The 21,976-nt window shown below is 38.6% G+C and overlaps 1 long non-coding RNA gene across 4 annotated transcripts in view; it reads left to right on the top strand.

Moving 5' to 3' along the window:
* Positions 1–685: 685 nt before the first annotated feature.
* Positions 686–21,976, top strand: part of LOC136269313 (uncharacterized) — a 35,097-nt gene continuing 13,806 nt past the window's right edge. For 2 of the 4 annotated variants that reach the window (XR_010707277.1, XR_010707275.1), the window contains exon 1: positions 16,204–16,573. This is a non-coding gene — a long non-coding RNA (uncharacterized lncRNA). Of the gene's footprint in view, positions 824–16,203; positions 16,574–21,976 lie in introns of those variants that run through there. The other 2 variants (XR_010707274.1, XR_010707276.1) reach the window with 2 other exon arrangements.

Below are 21,976 nucleotides of genomic sequence, written 5' to 3'. Positions count from 1 at the left end.
ACAGTGTCAGCTCACGTGTCAGCAGTGCTATCAAGTCAGCATAAACTTCACGTTTGTGTTATTTTTGCAACTTACAAAAGAAGGAACAAACTTTTTGGCTATGCCAGGCAAATAATGGCTTGAAAAGCTAGCCAATCTTATAATGAAATAATGGAAATGGACCGCCCGCCCGCATGCAAATATGCCAGAGTCCAGGTCCAGGATGGGAAACAGAGGATTTATTTGGAGTGGCCTAATCATTGCACAACTCATGCATCAAGCTCTACCAACCATACATCTGGTTTCACCTGATCTCAAAAAATCAACACTTTTGAGCAACACAACCAGTCCACTATGTATTTCAACTGTTTCTAAGATTCTTAAGTGTTACATTTGACTGTTCTATTAGAGTATCAAAATCCACAGCATATCAAAATAGCTACCTTCCAAGAACTATTATTGATTGGAACTCATTATCAACCTCATTAATTGAAATCACTAATAAGAAATTATTTCTAGATAACATTTGTAGCTAGCTAATCATTTGTAAATAACTAATTGTACATATGTTCCCACCTTGTAATCAGTCCCCCCCGGGAATAATCAGTAAACACTGCCTGCCCAGTAATAATAATAAATAAATAAATAGATTTCCGCCCACATAAGCTATAGTTTACGGAAAACCTTTTCAATTTACAGAGAAACACGGAGGTTATTCTGATTTCTACCGCAGGAGCGTACAAGATTTCACAAAGTGTCGGACCCCTCGACTAAAACAGTTGAATTTACAGCGGTTACGTAGTGGTATTCCTACTGAGAGTCAGTGCCTTGTCTTGAATTGAAAGTGAGTTGAATGTCTATGCAGTAGCTAGTGTCTAAAAGAGGAAAGTGCAGCCTGCCTGTCACGGATCTGCGGATGTGCCTGAAGCATTAGTCCTGTAATCTCGCGTAGCCAGACCATACTTTTTCTTTTGTGGTTGGGCGGGGAAAAGTAGGGTCTGGTACGTGACAATAGAAATCCTGTCACGCCAGTTCAGACTTCCACCGGTTTTCAGTGAGCGTTGGTTATCGATCGATGCCCTAAACCTAGCAATGCGCGCGCCGTTCACAATGAAAGCTTTACAAGACGAAATATCTCATTCTATAGAATCGTTATCTACTTGAGAACTAACAGTACTTTACAAAATGAAAGGCTAGGCATCTTTAAAGCTTTTAAATTGCTACGAAGCATCGCAATTGATAACGGCCCCGCGCACGCATCGCTCTTTAGCAGGGTTAACAGAGAAGTCTATGGCTTTGCCAATCAACACTCATGATCACTGTGAATGTCTGAACAGGATTTCTACCAGACCCTACTTTTCCCGCCCAACCACAAAATAAAAATAATAGTATCGCGTAGCCAGACCCACTCTTCGCGCGGCGCTTATCGATTGATAATTATAAGCGCCTAGCTGCGAGAGGGTCTGGTACAGTATATAGTTCGAATAGCAAAGTTGTTCTGACACCCTGAACTTTTTCAGGATGATAATGAAACACCTGGTTAACTTTCATCACGCCACGTCATATTGCGGGTTGTTAGCAAATTCCTTTCTCTACTGACAGTAAGCCACTAATCCGCAATATGACATGGCGTGATGAAAGTTAACCAGGTGTTTCATTATCACCCTGAAAAAGCTCAGGGTGTCAGAACAACTTCGCTACCGTACGCAAGGAAATTTTGACGTCAAAAAAATTTGACAAATTCAGACTTCAGCAGATTTGACGAATAAAATGTTGACGAAAATGAAGAAATTGTAGGCAAAACCTGTACTTTTAAGGTCGCTTATAAACATTTGACGAATTAAAATTTGATGAATTAAACCAATTCGTCAAAATTTTTTGACGTCAAAATTTCCTTGCATACGGTATTCAAACTATACCAGACCCTCTCGCAGGTAGGCGCTTATAATTATCAATCGATAAGCGCCGTGCGAAGAGTGGGTCTGGCTACGTGAAACTAAAAAGAAAAATAGTGGTCTGGCTACGAGTACTGCTTGAGCACCGCGTTATTTAGTGCCAGGCGAGGGGCCAGATACACAGAAACCGCATTAAGCGGTAGGTTTCTTTGCTTTGTCAGTTAATTCACCATGATAGTTGCTGGCGACTGGTGCCGGTCCTTATAGCTACGTAACCTCGTTGTTTACTTATTCAATAGCAGAAAAATATGTGCACCTTGTGATAGAAGTATGAAACTTTTCTGAGTTAGTACACCTGATGACATGAAATTTGAGAAGTGTAGCCATCAATGATTTGACATTTGGTGTCCTGGTGTTTAATACTGTTCATTAATTTTTATGGCCTTCGTTAAAACCTGGAACGGACCGGACCAGAATTTTATTGTTGAGGAGCGCGTATCTAACTAAAATAAATTTAGGTGCGCTTGCAAGGGACACAGGACATGGACTCTGTTCTTCATTTGCACTCAGGGCACAGTTCTCCACTGATCGCCAGAGTGGCTGATGGTGATTTCAAAGCAAATATAGTCGTATACTGGTATATATACACGTTTATGAAATGGACATGTAGTGTATACACGGACTCGATACTCTCACCATAGCTGTACTTGGAATGGAATGGAACAGTGAATCTTTTTGATCTAGTTGTGTGCTACATGCATAGAGAAGTCAGAGTGGTATCTGATATTTGATACAGCAAACAATATCCCATGCATAATAGGTCATCTGTACAAAAAGGTTTATAAAACTAATTGGCAGCTAAAGAAGGTGATATCTGTTGCATCCGAGAAGTGAATGTCAATACAACTAACTATGTTTTACAAAAATCTAACGTTGGTCCTTTATCATTGTATCTTGCTAATAAATTCTTTTTAATTAACTCTAACTGCATGGCTAGTGCTTTGGCCACCCTGTTTCTCTTCTACACTGACTATTGAAAAAGGCGGCCACATTGCTAACAAATTAGAAAAAGGCAGTCAAATTACTAGCCAAGTAGAATTAAAATGAATTAATTAGGAATGTAGCAAGACATAGTTACTGGTATTTCTTGATGCAGTTCCTTTCATTTCCAGTTAGTTTACTTTCATAAACATACACCTTTTTGTACAGCCAAGTTGTTATTGCATTGGGTTACTGTATCATATTAGATATCAGCCTGACTTCTAGGCATATGGTGCACAATTAGACCAGATCAAAAGACCATTCTATGAGGATACAATAAAGATAGCAGCAATTTAGATATTCATTTAAAAGGTTTTTATAAGGTGGTCTTTTTGGGAGGTGGTCTTGACAAAGGGGTGACCACTAGATGAGATTATCTAATTCACCATTCCATTCCAGTGTCCCATTCATGAATCCAAACATCCATATAGCTAGGGGCAATTACATAAATACCAAAGTTAATTTATAAAGGAGCCATGGAGTCTAGTGGTGTTTCCTCTTCCTGTTTTCGTGTGGGGTTTTTTAATGTGAAAAGAAGACTTTCAGTATGATGCAATCATACACATGCCAAAAATTCCATTCTGCCCACATAAACAGTTTTGGGAAAATATTAAAATAAAAGGTACACGTATGTAGTTCATACAGCATCCTTAACCACTCCTAGTGTTATGTGTATGTTAGATACCCACTGGAGGTTTTTTAGTAGGGTTGACAACCCGAGGACGCGGTTTGGTCACTAATTAATGCCCGCCGAGGTGCCAAACCAAGCACGAGGGTTTCAACCTACTAAAAACCGACAGTGGGTATCTAACCTATTTAGAAAGCAGCTCGTTACCAGCACTGACAAAAGAAGCACAGAGTCACGCTAGGTAAGGTCCTTTACAGCGTGTTTGCTTGTGCCGCTGGCTTAGTGGCCAGGTAAGTGTTGTTTTAGTAGCTGTTATTTAAGTCCAAGGCTTGTTTACTAGCTAATACAAGCTGACCAAGAAGCGCAACAAGCTTTATAACAACTGGCCACGAAGCGCCAAGCTTTATTACAACTAATCAGTGCCACGAAGCGACAAGTTTTATGGAGCATTTTCATTTCCATGGTAACGAATGATGACGTATAGGGCACACCCACGGTCGCCATATTGTTGAACCGGAACTGGATCGTGATTACGGATATGGCGGCTGATGAATTGCCATTAAGTGACTATGCTCTGGAGTTGTCTATCAGTAATAAGAGGAGGTACCTCGAGAAGCTATCTGGAATTCAAGATCCGTATTTGATTCCACCCTCTGAATTGATGAAAGGCGTTTTTCCACCTGCAGTCACGAACACAGATATCTTCAACTACTGTACTTGGTCCTGGGATACAGCTTTTGTACTTCACAATGGTTTAAAGCTCATAAAAATCTTGATGCGTACAAGTACTTCCTTTGCGGATTCGTAAACTACCTGGGTTTAAAACGATTTGACAAAAAGTTTGCTGCAGTAGCAAAGGTAAATTTTAGCTACACATGCAATCACTTCACTTATATGTACTATAGGTGAGACACTCCCAGCGTGCTAATGATCCACCAGTGAACACTTGGGTGACATGTGAGCATGATGGCACAGTTGAGGCAGGTCACTGCACCTGCATGGCAGGCCTTGGTGAAGTTTGTTCCCGTGTTGAAGCTATTTTATTTTATCTTGAATTGGCATCATGGGTTTCCACAACTTGTACACAGATAGGATGTGTGTGGAAGGAGCTGCACTTAGTGGAAATGATACCTTATACTCGAATAATGGACATAACATTTACGAAGCCTAAAGGTTCTATTAGCTGCAACAGGAAAAGGGAGCACATTTATACAATGACTCATTGCCTGATTCGACAAATTTGTTATCCAGAGATAAATAATTCTCCTCTAAGGCTACTAAGTGGGGGTGTGAACACGAGACTTCAGCATATGTAGACATTATGAAAGATGTTCACTCTGGCTTTGTTTGCAAGGAAAGTGGGCTTATTATTAGCATCACATATCCCTTCAGTGGGGCTAGTCCGGATGGTATTATCCAGTGTGAATGCTGCACTGGAATAGGGGTACTGGAAGTCAAGTGCCCTTATTGCGTTCGTGATGTTGAACCATCATCAGCTCCCTACATTCAAGATGATGGTAACCTTTTGAAAACACACATGTGCTACTATCAAGTACAGACTCAGCTCTTTGTGTGTTCTGCTGATTATGCTGATTTTGTAATTGTGACTTTTCGTGATGGTAATGCAAGCATCTCAATCCAGAGAATATTTCGAGATGAACACCTGATCAAAGACATAGTTGACAAAAGTTCTCATTTTTTTGAATTATGTATTCTTCCAGAACTGCTGGCAAAATGGCATTCTCGAGAACAAGTTAATTATGCCAGCACAGACTGCAGCAGCTTCAGCTGTTAATGATACTTACACTTACTGCAAGGAAGACAAGGGCGGTAAGATGGTTGGATGTGACAATGATGATTGTGAGAATGGTTGATGGTTCCACCTCTCATGCCTTAATCTGAAGAATCCTCCACGTGCCAACAAGTGGTATTGTGCAAACTGTCATAAGTTGCCTCAATTTACACGGAAGAAGCAAAATAAATAATGTTATCATATTAATGTACAGTTACAGTATTTGTCATGTAATGAAATTACTACATAAATTATTTAATGCTGAACAAATAATTATAATTTTGTCTATAGTAGCTTTTTCTCCATCTGCCTTGGGTTTCACAAAGTCTATGGGGATACAACTCATCAGAATAGAGTATCTCTGCCTCGTAGCACCTATCACCCTCTCAATGTGTATACAGACATTTGCCAGTTGACGAGTTTTCTCAGGATCTTGTGGAGACAACTGCACACATCCATGTGTGAATGCGGGTATTTGTAAAATTTCCTGCATTCTGGCAACATCCTCATCAATGTCAAAACCGCGGTCAGCAAGGACAATGTCTCCTGGCAATAATTTTGAAAGAAAGCCACAGTTGACATGTACAGTCAAGTGTTTATCACTTATTCTTCCTCCCCAAGCACATGAAACAAAGGTAGTTACTCCTTGTGGACGCATTGAGATGAACACTTTAGCAGTGTTAGCATGTTTATATTGCGACCATGTTGCTGACTTAGCTACGAAAATGAGATGGTGTTTCTCATAACAGTCAACAATTGCCACTACCTTAGTTCCATAGCAGGCACGAAAGCAGTTTGGCATAGTTTTCCACAGCTGCTCCTCTGGCCATTTTATTAGCCACTGCAAACGTACCATCATAACATTTAGTGTTGCATGGAATGAACGTGACACAGTAGCTAGTGATACATTCAATCTATATGCTAGGTCTTGCAGTCCCAGATTAAGCCTCAACTTTAAAAGAACTATGAGGAATGAACGCCAGTAGAATGCTCGTTTCTCTCCATTACAAAAGGGCTTCATCACAAACTCAAATGTTGACAGCAGCAGTGCGCACTTGGTCAGCCCAGTGTAGTAATGTACCTTGGAATCATCTGACAAAAAAACCTCTCATTGAAAAAATTCCAGTCATCTGTCTGAACCCCAACATCACAAGTCTGAGGTGGAGTTGTTTTACTGTGACACAACACTCCTTGGTCAGTTTGAGTACCCTCATTAACAAACACACAGCCAGTATCTTCCTCTGATACTTGTGTAACAACACTGGAAGAGGCAACAGAAGATGAGGTTGCAGCTTCTTCCATTCTTTGCCTTCTCTGTTCAGTTCGTATTGCCCTATCACTAGCTGCTTGCAAAGTACTCACATTACCTTGTCATGCCCTAGGTTAATGCAAGGAGCCCAGTCAACATCAAACGTTTTCATAACATATCTGTGCTGGTTTACCTAAATAAAATGAATTAGTACAGCACAGCACACCTAGTTTGTAGCACTTACCGCTTTCAAAATGATTACTGCAAACATAAACATTTTCTAAACATGGCAAATCGTCTCTATAACCAAACTCTTTTCCTTTCCGTCGTTATTTCCACCATTTGAGGTCCTTGGTGCGTGATTATGGTTGGTGGCTTGTGAAACGAGCAATTGTTCCTTCCAGGCTTGCTACTGTCACAGAACAGCCAACAATAGCACAGTTAACCATTGTGTTCACAATACAAACGCTGTAAAAACAACAATCACCACCGCAACGTGGTTCAACAATATGGCGACCGTAGGTGTGCCCTTTACGTCATTATTCGTTACCATGGAAATGAAAATGCTCTATTAGCTACAATGCGACAAGCTGTATTACAACTGGCCACGAAGCGACAAGCTTTATAACAGCTGGCCACGAAGCGACAAGCTTTATAACAGCTGACCACAAAGCGACAAGCTTTATAACAGCTGGCCATGAAGCTACAGGCTTTATAACTGGCCACAGAGTGACAAATGTTACAAACAGGTGCATTAGCATAGCTGAAGTGTGTTGATGGTATAATGGCGACAGTACTGACAAGCAGACGAACGCAAATGTGCTTGCTGTAAACTCGCAACACCAGTAGTTTCACTGATGGCTAGCTAGTTGTGAATGTGAACATTGTTGGGGTAACTGTGATATGCATCGCTCTTTCGGTTAATGGCTAGATTGGTCAAGTGCTGGTATGGCTGATGAAGGTAAAAACCCAACTCTCACTAACCATACAACCACTAATTAAATCAGTGACATAGAAAACTCTTTGAAGTGTTGCTGAAAACAGTCTCATGTGACAAGAGGTCTCTAAATGAAACTTAGAGCCCTCACCTCAGGTCTCTAAGTGGTATTAATAACCTCATTAACTGTGTCAACATCAAAGAGAATTATTCATGCTGCTTTCTAAGCAGTTGCAGATACCAAATGCAAGCCATCCCTTTAATTTTCTACTGCATTACTTTATAGGCCTTATCTATTATTGATTGTAATGAATAATGTGTATTTGAGCTAATTATGCAGTTTGCGTGCATGCTAGACTTCACACTGGTAGTGCAGCCGGAAATGCTTCCATTAGTATCTTCTATTGACTGACTGACTGACTGACTTACTCATGTATACTTACTAATGCCTTCAAAAGACAAACTTAACTCAATAATGGCAAACGCTATGGGCTTGATTTTTTAATTTCTACCTGACAGGTGCCTTCAATACATCCAGTATGATACATACATCACGGACTTACCTTTGTTCTCCTTTAGTTTGTGTCTGATTTGTGAGTTGTCTATCATGTAAGGATAAAATAACTACAAGTTTTGAACTACGCCTCCAACAGTTGAAGTAAGCAGATTGATTCTAGCTAGCCTTATGTGTGCAGGGTTGTGAAACAGGCAGAACATACGTACAATCGAAAACTAAGCAAAACGGCTACTTTGCATATTAGTATAGGGTCACACATTTTGTCATACAATTAAAGCCTCTTATATAGATCTGGTATTGTTTATGTTTGATAGAAGTTCACTAGTAACAAATCATACTATAAAAGCTAACAGGTTACAGCTATATGGAAATATTAGGAATTTTGCAAGCTATAATAAATTATAGTAAGGATCGTTAAAAAGTGCTTTGAGGTAATTTGAGGGGTAGGTATAAACAGTGGACCCTGGGACCCACGAGGATCCAGCTTTGTTTTGGAATTTTATACACTTCACAATATTCTATACTTGTACTAGATACCTCTGCAAATAGTCTTGCATGGCCAATCCACTTTTTCCCCATCACGGTGTCTCACATGATGTTTGTACCGATTAAAAATTATAAGTACCTCTGAAAAGTGTCTGAAGCTGACTGCATTTATAGGCCACTTACCTGCTGGACAATGAGCATACTAGTTGCCTAGCTACTAAAGTTTAGAAACATTGTGAAAATGCACCATATTGCATGAAGTCCGGTTGTAGAGTTCCCTGGCTGAAACTTGCTGGCTATGAGGCTTAGTACTATTTCCCTGGAATAATTATCTAATCCAAAACAGCCAAGCTGTAAGAAAAGAGTGCGGCCCTCAAAAGGCTATGGTGAAAAAGATGTGAAATCCAAGGTGGCGGCCAAGAAATGGCTGTGATGGTAGGTTAATGGTAAAAATTTTAATAACGACAATTCAGGTGAATTTTGTGCCAAGACCAAGCGGCACCAAATTCACCTGAATTGTCGTTATTAAAATTTTTACCATTAACCTACCATCACAGCCATTCCTTGGCCGCCACCTTGGATTTCACATCTTTTTTCACCATAGCCTTTTTGAGGGCTGCACTCTTTTTTTACAGCTTGGCTGTTTGGATTAGATTATCTTCTTATAGGCAGAACAAGAGCAATTCAGAAGTTATAAGACTGACGTACAACATGATGCATATTGTATTCTTTTTGTAACATCATTAAAAAGAGTATTGCTAAATGAATGCAACACATCTTGGTGAACCTATGGTGTTAAAGATACTAATCAGTTTATGTAGTTGACAAAGCTTTGGTGAGTTTCAGCAGCAGACTTGTGAGAATTTATAGTCACCATTAACCAAATAACATTATTAACTTCTTACCGCAACAATGTAGAAACATCCTGTTTGATTTGTTAAATAGAACCGTCCATTGTTGATACAGAAGCCAATTTTCTTAACTTTTACACATTTGGATGTCATACTACTGTCAAAGGAACCAGCTCTGTTGTTTGCCAATTGTCGAACAGCGGTATGAGTTATTGAACAACTGTACATTGTTGTTCGACTAATAATCGAACAGTCTACCTCTTTGGGCCTCTGGAATACGGTTGGTTAACTGGATTCGCTTGGAATTTCTGCAGTGTATAGAGTATCAAAGAACCACTGTTTGAAGAAAGTTTTAAGGAAATGAGTGAGCCGTTGTGGTGTTATTCATTTAAACAGATTGTGCTGTATGCATATGTGAAAATCAAAACACTTGATGTGGTATGGCATATGTTCAAATCAGCATGACCACTTATGTGATCATGTAGTGTTGTCTACTCTTGGGTACATTAAATTTCTTTGCTATTTAACAAATAGTCAGCTTTTCAACTCCTCTAAGGCGATGTCATTTGTATGTCTGTCCCAAAGTTTCTTTTTCTTAGATGGCTGGTGGTTGGGCCTGATGTTAGCTGTGGGCTTTCTTGGTGTTGTTCTAAACTTCTTTCTTGGCATATTTGTGAATTAAATTCATAATAGTCATGCATGTGTATCAATGTACATAATGTTTTAGTGGCTATATATGCATACACACCTTATTTGTATCTATATTGCTGCTTAAATATTTTGCACTGTACAGATGTTTACTATTTTGTAATAAATCTACCATATGTGGCATGCTGTAGTCAGAACTTACTTGGTGGTAGGGTTTCAAATGGCTGAAAATGTCAGTCTGTAATTAAACGGGTGTTGTGCAAACTGAAGCTACAACACATAGTCTATGTTGAATAGTGACTAATGCTGAATGGCTGTTTGATAAACAGGAAGGTCGTAATTACCACTTACTGGCTACAATTAAAGATATCTCAGTTGGAATGGAATGTGTCATATACTCTAGCAGCAGACAGCTCGCTCTATAGTAAACCAAAATACAAGTGTAAATGGAGCTCTACAGCTATACAATGATGCTTTATGGCTAGCCTTAAATGTGTATTTGCCAACATAACACTCAACACACTTGAGAGATAAATAATTGTGATCCATAACACAGCAGAATGAAAACTGCACCAAATATTAGGGCACTACACATTGGTTCTGTATATTTTATGAGTACGTTAAGTTCAATATCAGGTACCATTCAATAATAAGTGACTTATGCTAATGGGCTTTATTTGGGAAGGAATGATGATTGAATAAGCCAAGTATGTCTTGTAATGTTACTAGAGAGATTGGATTTGACTACCTTTTCTACACAATAATTGGTTACTGGTACCTATTGATATCACTCAATCCTTAATATCAGCACCGATCTATATTTTGACCGGATTTGCGAAAGGTACCCTTTTCATACACAAAATTTGACCCATTTTTTGAACTTTAAAGCTTGATAACTTTTTGATCATAGCATATAATTGCTTGGAATTTTCAATGAATGTGGCTACAGTATCTGGCAACATTTTGATAATAAGAGCAAGTTAATCAGTAAGTGTTACATCATTTTGTTTGCTGGTATGATATATGTGGAAAAGGTACCTTTTCGCACATCTGGTCAAATATGCTGAATGTGTAAATCTTTGACATGAAGCCGTTAAATGCCTTTGCACTAGAAGAGATAGACACAAAGAGGGGCTCCGTGATGCATGCATTGCATGTCTTGTGTGGTGTGAGAAAAGGCATGTCTTAGGCTCAAGCAATGTCTAAACTGCTGACCTGACCTTGTGTGAAACATTACTACTCTATCAGTCAGTTAGTAGAAAATTGTGATAAATAAAACTTTTATTAAAAGCATTTTAGGGGCATATTTTAGGCTTGACTGTAACCACCAATCCTGCCAAGTTGTTGTGATGGAAATGTGAGGCTGATTTTTGGTTGATATTTTTTGGAGGAATGCAAACCTTAGTGATCCGTATTTAGCAGTTGGTTTTACAGATTTACCATTTTATTGCTTTGAAGGACAGCCTGATTATCTCTGGACTGTTCATGGATGATTGATATACTCTAATAGATCTAGAATGGTAATCTACTCTCATGGAGCAGTCAACTACTCTTAATGTAGCAGTTAAAACACTTCACAAAAGGATGTACAGTGGAACCTCTATAATCTGTATGACCCTTGCTGGTGCCCAGAAATTGTGTTGGGTCATAATTCAGGATGTTGGATTATTGAGATGGTATTAATAGAAAATCTTGGTATGGCAGGTAGTGTTAGATTATGGAGGTGTTCGATTATAGAGGTGTCAGATTAGAGAGGTTTTACTATATGCTCACTATACTTAAAACAAAAGGTATATAATGGGATTGAGCTCCTTCCCTCTTTTTTGTACACCCTATATATCTTACCACTGTGCATACCTTTTCTCCAAGTGTCATCAATTCATTTTGTAGCATTAGTACTACGTATAATTTATGTGGCCACAGTTGAATATAGAGGTTATCCGTTAGACGTCACACTAAATATTTTCTGTATAATCACAGGTTATCTTCATGAATGTGTAAGGCAAGAGTGAGTCACAAGCCGAAGAATGCTGACGAAAATAAGAAAGCTGTGGTAAATTTGTTATGATTTTTGCTTAGTAATATTGCTTCGCAGCTGGAAGAAACAAACTCCAGCTGCTTGTAATGCTGAGTTAACCCAGTCCCCTTTATTCCTGCTCTTCAATTGGCTATTAACATCAGTAACTCACTCAGTGTAGCAATTTCCCCCAGTCTTTCTTCAATTGTGCACAGTTGCAAAAAGTGTCGTTTTCTCATATGGGCTCCATTGATTTTTGCCATGGTGTCTAGTAACTGTTACTAACTTAAAATGACGTAAACGAATAACCTCTATACTGTTTGTGCACTGTTTTGTTTGAGATGGTCTAGCAAATAAAATTACATGGTTGCAAATGATTCATCACACTACACACATCTTAAATATTATTAGACCATACCTATTTGAAAAGTTGTTGCTCGGATTATTTTACAACAAAATGAGTCGGTCAGTAGGCAAAAAAAAAAGACAGCTAGCTAGTTTCTGTTTCAGACATGTTCCAAATTTATAACATTTTTACACTGGCTGCACTGTCCACAGACATGTCAAATATCTTCTGCAAGCCACATGCATAGCTATATAAAATAGCTAGTAGTTACATACATGGCTCACTGAGTTTTTGATAGCACTGAAGTTTCAAATCCTAGCCAGGGTCGTGGGGGCACTGGATCTAGACTCTATATATGCCAACAGATAACATTTGGTAAATGCCTTTCAACAGCAAAATTTTACCCCTGACTGTTCTATTAGAGTATCTCGATCTTTCAGCAACAGTTAGCACATTAATTTCTAGGTGTCACGTGATCAGATTTTTTCTTTTCTTAATTACTTTGTACATAAAATTGGATCAGTCGGGTCCAAGCAACAACTCTTCAAATAGGTATGGCCTTAAGCTTATCGCAAGAAATCACTGATTATTGACATAAGCTGTTCAAATACAGCATAGTATGATATAGCTGGATATTTTTGCAGGTGTATAGTTTTTCCATAATTCATGATGTAGTTAGCATGCTTACAAATGTTGTATGCGCTTTGTCATGTAATGTCAGATCAACTTTTATTCTGATCAAAATGTAGTTATACAATATAATGCTTTCTTAAAGATTCAGAACATTCCTGCAGCTCCTGTTTTAAAAAATGCTAATAATTATCTAACTTTGATGTCTATTCAAGGGTCACTTGCTAGTAAATATTCATTTGTGATTGGCTGAGTAAAAAAACTGGTTGTTTTCGCACATTTCTTGTTTTGCTTCTCTGTTATCTATACCAAAGTTTCAGCCTTTTATGATGAATAGTCTTGGAGTTATAGCACTAGACAGTTGAAACAGAAAGAAATTTGATTTTTACAGCAACAATAAGGCAAATATATTGCAGGTGCTTAATTAATTTATCATAGCTCATGGCAGCAACCTATGAAGTTGGGACTTGGCTCAATCTGTTCAGCATGAAATGGCTAATCCATCAAGATATAGTGCTTACTCTGTACTACACCATGTGGACGATAAAGAAGGTCATTCCAACAAAGAAATGACTAAATCATAAATAGAAATCCATAACTCACATGCCTTTTGCTGTATAAACATAAAGCAAAGATTTTCTTATTCTCTATGAACAAGTAAATCTGATGGTATATAGGTTAGCGTAGTTTCAGTGCATACCAAAGCAAATAAAACATACGTAGTTTTTTTATGTATAGAACCTGTACAGTTAATTTCAATACGTTTATAGAATTTTGTGAAACCATTGGTTTTCTCTCAGCTGGTCACATTTATTGCATTATATGTGAGTTTGTGGTCTGACTTGCTAGCATCTGCAGACACATACAATTGAAATGGTCCCATATGTGAGATTAGAATTCTAAAAGTGATAAGGTAAGTTATGTGGTGGTGTATTTGAAATACACTGCCACATAGTTTGATCCTATCCAAACAAGGTAGCCCATTTGGTGATGATGGGCTTTTTTATTTGCTTAGCAAAAGAGGCAGTTACACTGGTAAAGTACAGGGTACATACATACAACCTAACCATTTTATTAGAATAACCTATATTTTGTGTCATGTAGACTTGTGATGTTATACAAATACGTCATCTTACCTGTACTTACTGTATTAACGAACCCATTATAGGTAGTACTAGATATACTGGTATTCATGAGCAAAACCTGTGACAGTACGCTCGTGATGTTACATACACTAGCCATTTCCATTAATGCTGGAGGCAGATATCACAGGTAAAAGTGCTTAATTAAGCAATCTTTGTCACCCAAGTGGTAACCAGAAGCCATTTCTTGAACAAACAGTACTAGCAAACTGAAATTTTGGTTCCAGCAATAAATCACATTGTTGTCTTGTGCTTTGTGGGTAGTTTAGAAACCACTAATTATTGTGATATGAGTTGCAGTAATTAAGTATGGCAGTACTATTATTTATGACCTGAATTGTGAGAATGTGTTTTTAACATTATGAAGTTCATAGTTATAGCAATTTATAATGCTACCGCTGCTCACTTTATTGGCTAAACCTGTGCTCATGAGTATTGCTTTTTATTGCTTACCATTGGCTTCTATTGTGTTGTATTCCTCTCAAGACTTGGTGCACTATTAGCAGGCCTTCAGTCTAGTAAAAAAGTTGAAATGAACTGGTGGTAGGTGAGCTATTTATAGGAGCGAAAGGAACAGAGTAAATAGGTCACAGGGATACATTCAGGATTACTTGGATGGGATTATGTCCAGAAGTGGCGTGGGAGCCCTGTCAATTCAAGATTATATACGACCTTCTGTCCTACGATAATTCATTGGAAAAGTTGGCACAGGACAGGCCTTGCCAGTTTTATATAACAGTTTGATAAAGCTGTTGTACTGCATGTGCTCTCAGTGCATACAGAGTCTTCAACTGAGTCTGTCTCACCGGGGATTGGATGGCTCCCCTTTTCAGTGCCAGAAGTTTATAAATCATAAATCATACCAAAGTTTTGTGTCTTGGAGCTTTAGTAAACACTGGCAGTCCTGCAATACTCTTGAGGATCAGTCCAAACTGAACAAGTTACAATACAGCAGCTGCAATATACTTGACAGACTATGTTATACACAGTTACACACGTGCAAGACTGGCATAAGCTGCTATTTGATATTTGATACATTATATAATTATTTATGGGCATGAGATGGGCACATGATATATTCAGTACTAGACATCCGAAGATGCTTCATTGATTGTTGACCTTCAAGAGGAGGCTAAGAGTATGGTTCATGCTTTGAAGAATGAAGCTTTGCCAGCAAAAGGAATTGGGACCAGTGTGCTAGAAAGATCAATTCGACCATCAGTATGTAAAACCTTTTTGTTAATGTTAGCAATACTATGTATAACTGCATAAAAGCATTATGTATATAAGTTTTGGCAAAGTAGTTAGATGCATGCGCAATACTCTGTACATGTAATGTTACCATTACTACCCATGCAAGCCATTGCAAGAGTGCATTTTGTGCATGCATGTGAAATAGAATCATAGAAAAAAAATTATGTGACAGCTTGTCAATGATACTGTATCATCAATGAAAATCAGTATTGTAAACTTTAGCATAGTCTGTTTAGATTGTTTTTCCAAATCTGGTCATGTATTAGGAAAATACATAATAATAGTTTCACCAGTAGTGTCAATTGAGTTTGAGTGGGTGGTATCAAGACTCACGGTAGTGAGTCGCGAGGCCAAGAAGCACAAAACGCACGCCCACAATAAACACACGACCACTACTGTGAATCATTTACATGAGGGATCGATTACACAATCTTTTAAAATCCGCATGGTGAAATCCAGTGGCGTAGCCAGACTTTTCGCCATGCCTGGGCAATGGGTGGGCAAGCCATTTCCCATGCAACACACGTACACATGCCCATCTTCATATGGACATCAATATAACATTTTTAATATGCATTATGTATCATCCTACACTACTGTATGCAAGATGACTAATATCAACGTAATAGAAGCGAACGCCTAGCTAGCTATTGGCCTTCTAACCTATTACATACATCTAGCTACATGTGTCTTAATACCAGACTACAAAGATTCTTGAATTAAAGCACCAGGCGCTCTATCACGTGATGACTATGCTCTGCCACTACAGTTGTTAGCCTAGAAAAGTAGAAACAAAAAGAAAAGAATTGCTGACTGAACAAGTACTCCATACCATTTGAACTGAGCAGTATCCACACGGATAGATGGGTGCTAATTTCACAAATACCTCTAGACTGCTTTGCTTCCCGAGTTTTGACAACACCGATAGCTACCGTGATCACTTAATGCAAATGTAAACCGTCCAGCTCACTATAGTGAAACCAATTCTTTGTCCTTCACTCCTTGCCACAATGCTGCGCGGTTTTTTGTAATCACGTGATCTTGCTTCTATTTATTGCCTCCTCTATTTGTGCACAATCAAGTTACTCGTAGGGAAAATCCCTTGGATAACCCCATCTCTGTTTAGCCAAAAAGAAGGAAACCATCGGCGAAAATGGCACGGTGAGTGTTGTGCTATACAGTGACTAGTTAAGTAACTTTAGCAAAATCTCGAGCTATCCAGCCCACGTCTTTATAATTACTCTAGGAGCTGATGGTGGGGCAAAGAAATCTGATGCCCGGGCAATGCCCTGGCTTGCCCGGGTTTGGCTACGCCACTGGTGAAATCTCAGGCTTACTAAAAGATTCTACCTTGAAACCAGGGGCATGTAACCTTTGTATAATGAGTAACTACCACACGAAAAGTCAGGCGAATTGTTGGAGTAGTTTGTTCCATCGCCCACCCATTTACCATGCGTTAATTAAATTATTTATTCAAATGTGCATCATTCTTTTTTTTCATTTTCTTCGTCATCGCATCCCATTGAAGCAATTTTCTTTTAACCATGGAGTCGTATTGTAAAAAGGCTGCGGCTATCAGGGGCTTTTTACACAATGTATCTGTACATTTAATTTCGCTAAAAGTTGTTTGTTAATTTATGAGATCGCTTTTGTGCTCTTTGAAGATTCAAACTTGCCGCCATGACGTCAAGGTGTGAGGCGCTCGCCTCAATTCCCAAACCCAAAGGAAGTGGGCAAGGTCATTAGCCATAGCGAGCTGGCTGATTTGGTAGACACTGTGCTGTCAACTCTTGGTTTAATTGTGAGCAGTCACTGATATGTTTTAATTTTGCCAATTTGATAGACACTGTACTGTCAACTCTTGGTTTAATTGTGAGCAGTCACTGATATGTTTTAATTTTGCCACGGTGTGCCTCCACTGACTCGTCAGCGTGACTCCGGCCCATGCAGGGCCATACATAGCTATAGCCAGCTGTTTCATACCCGCTGTAGTGATACAGTTGAAGTAATTTACTGCTACATTACCCGTGCACGTCTCTAATCCCACCCCAGCCCTTCAGTGCCTGTGAAACTTCAAAAAGCCAGCATCAGCGCATCACCTTTCAGTCACAGCACTTCGTAGACCCTCATGCAACTACCCACAATTATAGAAACTCTTTAATGATAGCATGATATATTGTAATAGTAAACATTTACATTATGATGATCCCATAAAATTAAAAAAAAAAAAATGACTACAATAGCACAAGAAGCCAGATACACTAGTGTTTGGCTAAAAGTACCACCAAGAGTTCATAATATAGTAGTGGGGTCTTGGTACCACATATTATTTTTTCTTCACCATTTGCGTGATTTGTCCATTGACCATAAACTCACCCGCCAACAGTCACAACATCAGTATCCACCCTGCATATACAGAAAGGGATACAGTATGGTAAGGCACAGCTAACTAAAAACATGTAATCATAGTCAGACTAACATGTCAACAAACACTTACTTCCACTATTATGATTATTGTTAAAGTGAGCATCCCACATAGCCATTCCCAAGATGTATTCAGCATACTGCAGCAGTTGATGACCAATTTTGGAATATATTACTTGACTTCTTTTGTGGTTCTCACCTACATTGTTTACATAACAATTTTTGTTGCTAGGAGACATATAAACTAGGAGGGACTAATGGTTATAGCATAATGGTAAACAAGTCACAACAGCAAAGGAAATTTTAATAAACTAGCAGTGATTGGATAGTTGATAGATAAAATTAGAAGACAATTTGTAGTTTTTCCAGTCCTGATTGTTTGAGGATAAGCACATTAGCTGAAAAAAAGCAAGACAGACTAAATTTCAACACAAGGTTTATGATGCAAACTCATTATGCACCTTCCAACGTGTTACCCTACCACCCCCCTTGGATGTAAGTGGGGCTTTACAAGGTGAATTGACATGAAACTGCTGCTTCACTATGGGGCATTTGACAATCATTCATTAAGCACACCCAAGTATTTTTTCTATGCTGTCAAATCCCCCACATTGCAACTGGAGCCAATGGTGGGGATTTAACACAATAGGTTTGTGCTACCATGGGGTATTTAACATTCGGTTGTGCCCACTATAGCCCTATATATGCCCGAAGGGGGGGTGTTAGTAGGGCAATACGTTGATATGTGCATTATATATAATATGGTGCATCTACTGGGGTAAGTAGATTAAGCCTGTACCTTGCAGGCCTAAGCATGCTCCTCTCCTGTTTTGAAAAATAATCTTTTATTGCCTGCCCCTAACTGGAGTTTGCCTGACACCTTCAACATCACAAAAAGCTATCAAAAATGGTTAATTTAGCTTTGACCTTTGACCAAGTTTTCTCCGATCTGCACATATTGTCATCACATCAATCGATTGATGCATAGTAATTATGGTATACTGTATGTACGCATTGAGCTGAGCCCTCAAAAATATTAGCACCTCCCTGAAGTTGTTGTGGTTATTGGTAATGTAGGCTGTGGGTTTGAATCCAGCCTCAGGCATAACTTTTTTTTCATATTGTCTACCTTTTTGGTGCATAGTTCTTCAAACTTAACTTTTTAAGTTCTTCAAACTTAACTTTTTAAGTTCATAGCTTGCTCACAGCATGCAGACTGTTGGAAAACGTATACAGTAGCACATTTGATAGGTATAGGACAGACGTGGGCAAGCCAATTGGGTGCCTGTATGTTTGTCTGTGTGATTCTCCTGTGTGTTCTATTAGAGTAAGTGCCTTATCTTTGTAACTTCAATTCTTTGTGATGTGATTAAGTGTGTACCTGTGTATTAAGTTAATTTTGCCCAAACCTTTGCTTGCAGTATAATAACTATAACTGCTGTAAATACTGTTGACCACAATTTTACAGTGCCTGCATGATAGGATAGCACCACATAAGTTGCACATGTCTTAGTAATTATTGGTAAGCTTATCTAATCCAAAACAGCCAAGCTGTAAAAAAAGAGTGCGGCCCTCAGAAAGGCTATGGTGAAAAAAGATGTGAAATCCAAGGTGGCGGCCAAGAAATGGCTGTGATGGTAGGTTATTGGTAAAAATTTTAATAATGACAATTCAGGTAAATTTTGTGAAGCGGCACAAAAATTCACCTGAATTGTCGTTATTAAAATTTTTACCATTAACCTACCATCACAGCCATTTCTTGGCCACCACCTTGGATTTCACATCTTTTTTCACCATAGCCTTTCTGAGGGCTGCACACTTTTTTTACAGCTTGGCTGTTTTGGATTAGATTTCATTTCTTTTTGTATTTGTATACCCAAAAGCCGGCCTATGGCCAGCTTTGGGACTTTTTTAACCTATGTTTTTTTTCTTTACTACAGGAAGAAGAAAAGATGAAGTAGATGTACTTTAAATATTTTATCAGTAAATGTACAAATTATATATATGTGACCGGATTTGCGAAAAGGGGTCTTCCACACACATCCAATTTACGAACTTTGGCAGTTCATAATGTCAGATAGGAAAATAGTATTGCCTTGAAATTTGGACAGTGATGAGTAACAACATAGGTTAATACATGAACAAAATTTCAGGTTAGTATCTTCTTTGAGCACAAAGGTATGGTCATTCAAGTTCATAGAATTGGATGTGTGTGGAAGACCCTTTTTCGTAAATCCGGTCACATATAATACATATGTGACCGGATTTGCGAAAAGGGGCCTTCCACACATCCAATTTGCCAACTTTGACAATTGATAACTTCAGATTGGAAAGAGCTATTGCCTTGAAATTTGGGCAGTGGTGATTTCTTTGCAGCTGAACTCTCTACATGATGGTTTCTTTGTAGCTGAACTCTCTACAAGGTAATTTCTTCTAGCTGATCTCTTTACAGGGAGATTTGTTTGTAGCTGAACTATCTACAAGGTAACTTCTTCTAGCTGATCTCTCTACAGGATGATTTGTTCGTAGCTGAATTCTGTACAGGTGATTTGTTTGCAGCTGAGCTCTTTACAGAATGGTTTCTTTGTAGCTGAACTCTCTAAAAGGTAACTTCTTATAACTGATCTTTCTACAGGGCAATTTGTTTGTGGCAGAATTTTATACAGGGTGATTTCTTTGCAGCTGAACTCTCTACATGGTGGTTTCTTTGTAGCTGAACTCTCTACAAGGTAACTTCTTCTAGCTGATCTCTCTACAGGGTGATTTCTTTGTAGCTGAACTCTCTAAAAGGTAACTTCTTCTAACTGATCTTTCTACAGGGCAATTTTTTTGTGGCTGCATTTTCTACAGGGTGATTTCTTTGCAGCTGAACTCTCTACATGGTGGTTTCTTTGTAGCTGAACTCTCTACAAGATAATTTCTTCTAGCTGATCTCTCTACAGGGAGATCTGTTTGTAGCTGAACTATCTACAAGGTAACTTCTTCTAACTGATCTTTCTACAGGGCAATTTGCTTGTGGCAGAATTTTATACAGGGTGATTTCTTTGCAGTTGAACTCTCTACATGGTGGTTTCTTTGTAGCTGAACTCTCTACAAGGTAATTTCTTCTAGCTGATCTCTCTACAGGGTGATTTGTTTGTAGCTGAATTCTGTACAGGTGATTTGTTTGCAGCTGAGCTCTTTACAGAATGGTTTCTTTGTAGTTGAACTCTCTACAAGGTAACTTCTTCTAACTGATCTTTCTACAGGGAAATTTGTTCGTGGCAGAATTTTATACAGGGTGATTTCTTTGCAGCTGAACTCTCTACATGGTGGTTTCTTTGTAGCTGAACTCTCTACAAGGTAACTTCTTCTAGCTGATCTCTCTACAGGGTGATTTGTTTGTAGCTGAATTCTGTACAGGTGATTTGTTTGCAGCTGAGCTCTGGTTTCTTTGTAACTGAACTCTCTAAAAGGTAACTTCTTCTAACTGATCTTTCTACAGGGCAATTTGTTTGTGGCAGAATTTTATACAGGGTGATTTCTTTGCAGCTGAACTCTCTACTTGGTGGTTTCTTTGTAGCTGAACTGTGTACAAGGTAATTTCTTCTAGCTGACCTCTCTACAGGGTGATTTGTTTGTAGCTGAATTCTGTACAGGTGATTTGTTTGCAGCTGAGCTCTAAACAGAATGGTTTCTTTGTAGCTGAACTCTCTACAAGGTAACTTCTTCTAGCTGATCTCTCTACAGGGAGATTTGTTTGTAGCTGAACTCTCTACAGGTGATTTGTTTGAAGCTGAACTCTCTAAATGATGGTTTCTTTGTAGCTGAACTCTCTACAAGTAAACTTCTTCTAGCCGATCTCTCTACAGGGTGATTTGCTTGTAGCTGAACTATCTACAAGATGACTTCTTCTAGCTGATCTCTCTACATGGTGATTTGTTTGCAGCTGAGCTCTTTAAATAATGGTTTCTTTGTAGCTGAACTCTCTCAAGGTAACTTCTTCTAGCTGTTGTTTTTACAGGGTCACTAGTTTGTAGCTGAATTCTCTACATGGTGGTTTCTTTGTAACTGAACTCTCTACAAGGTAACTTTTTCTAGCTCATCTTTCTACAGGGTGATTTATTTGTAGCTGAATTCTGTACAGGTGATTTGTTTGCA

Source organism: Dysidea avara, chromosome 10, assembly GCF_963678975.1.
Source record: "Dysidea avara chromosome 10, odDysAvar1.4, whole genome shotgun sequence".
NCBI classification, from domain to species: Eukaryota; Metazoa; Porifera; class Demospongiae; order Dictyoceratida; family Dysideidae; genus Dysidea; species Dysidea avara.
The sequence above is the reverse complement of the archived record's forward strand: the minus strand, read 5'-3'. Positions and strand labels throughout refer to the sequence as shown.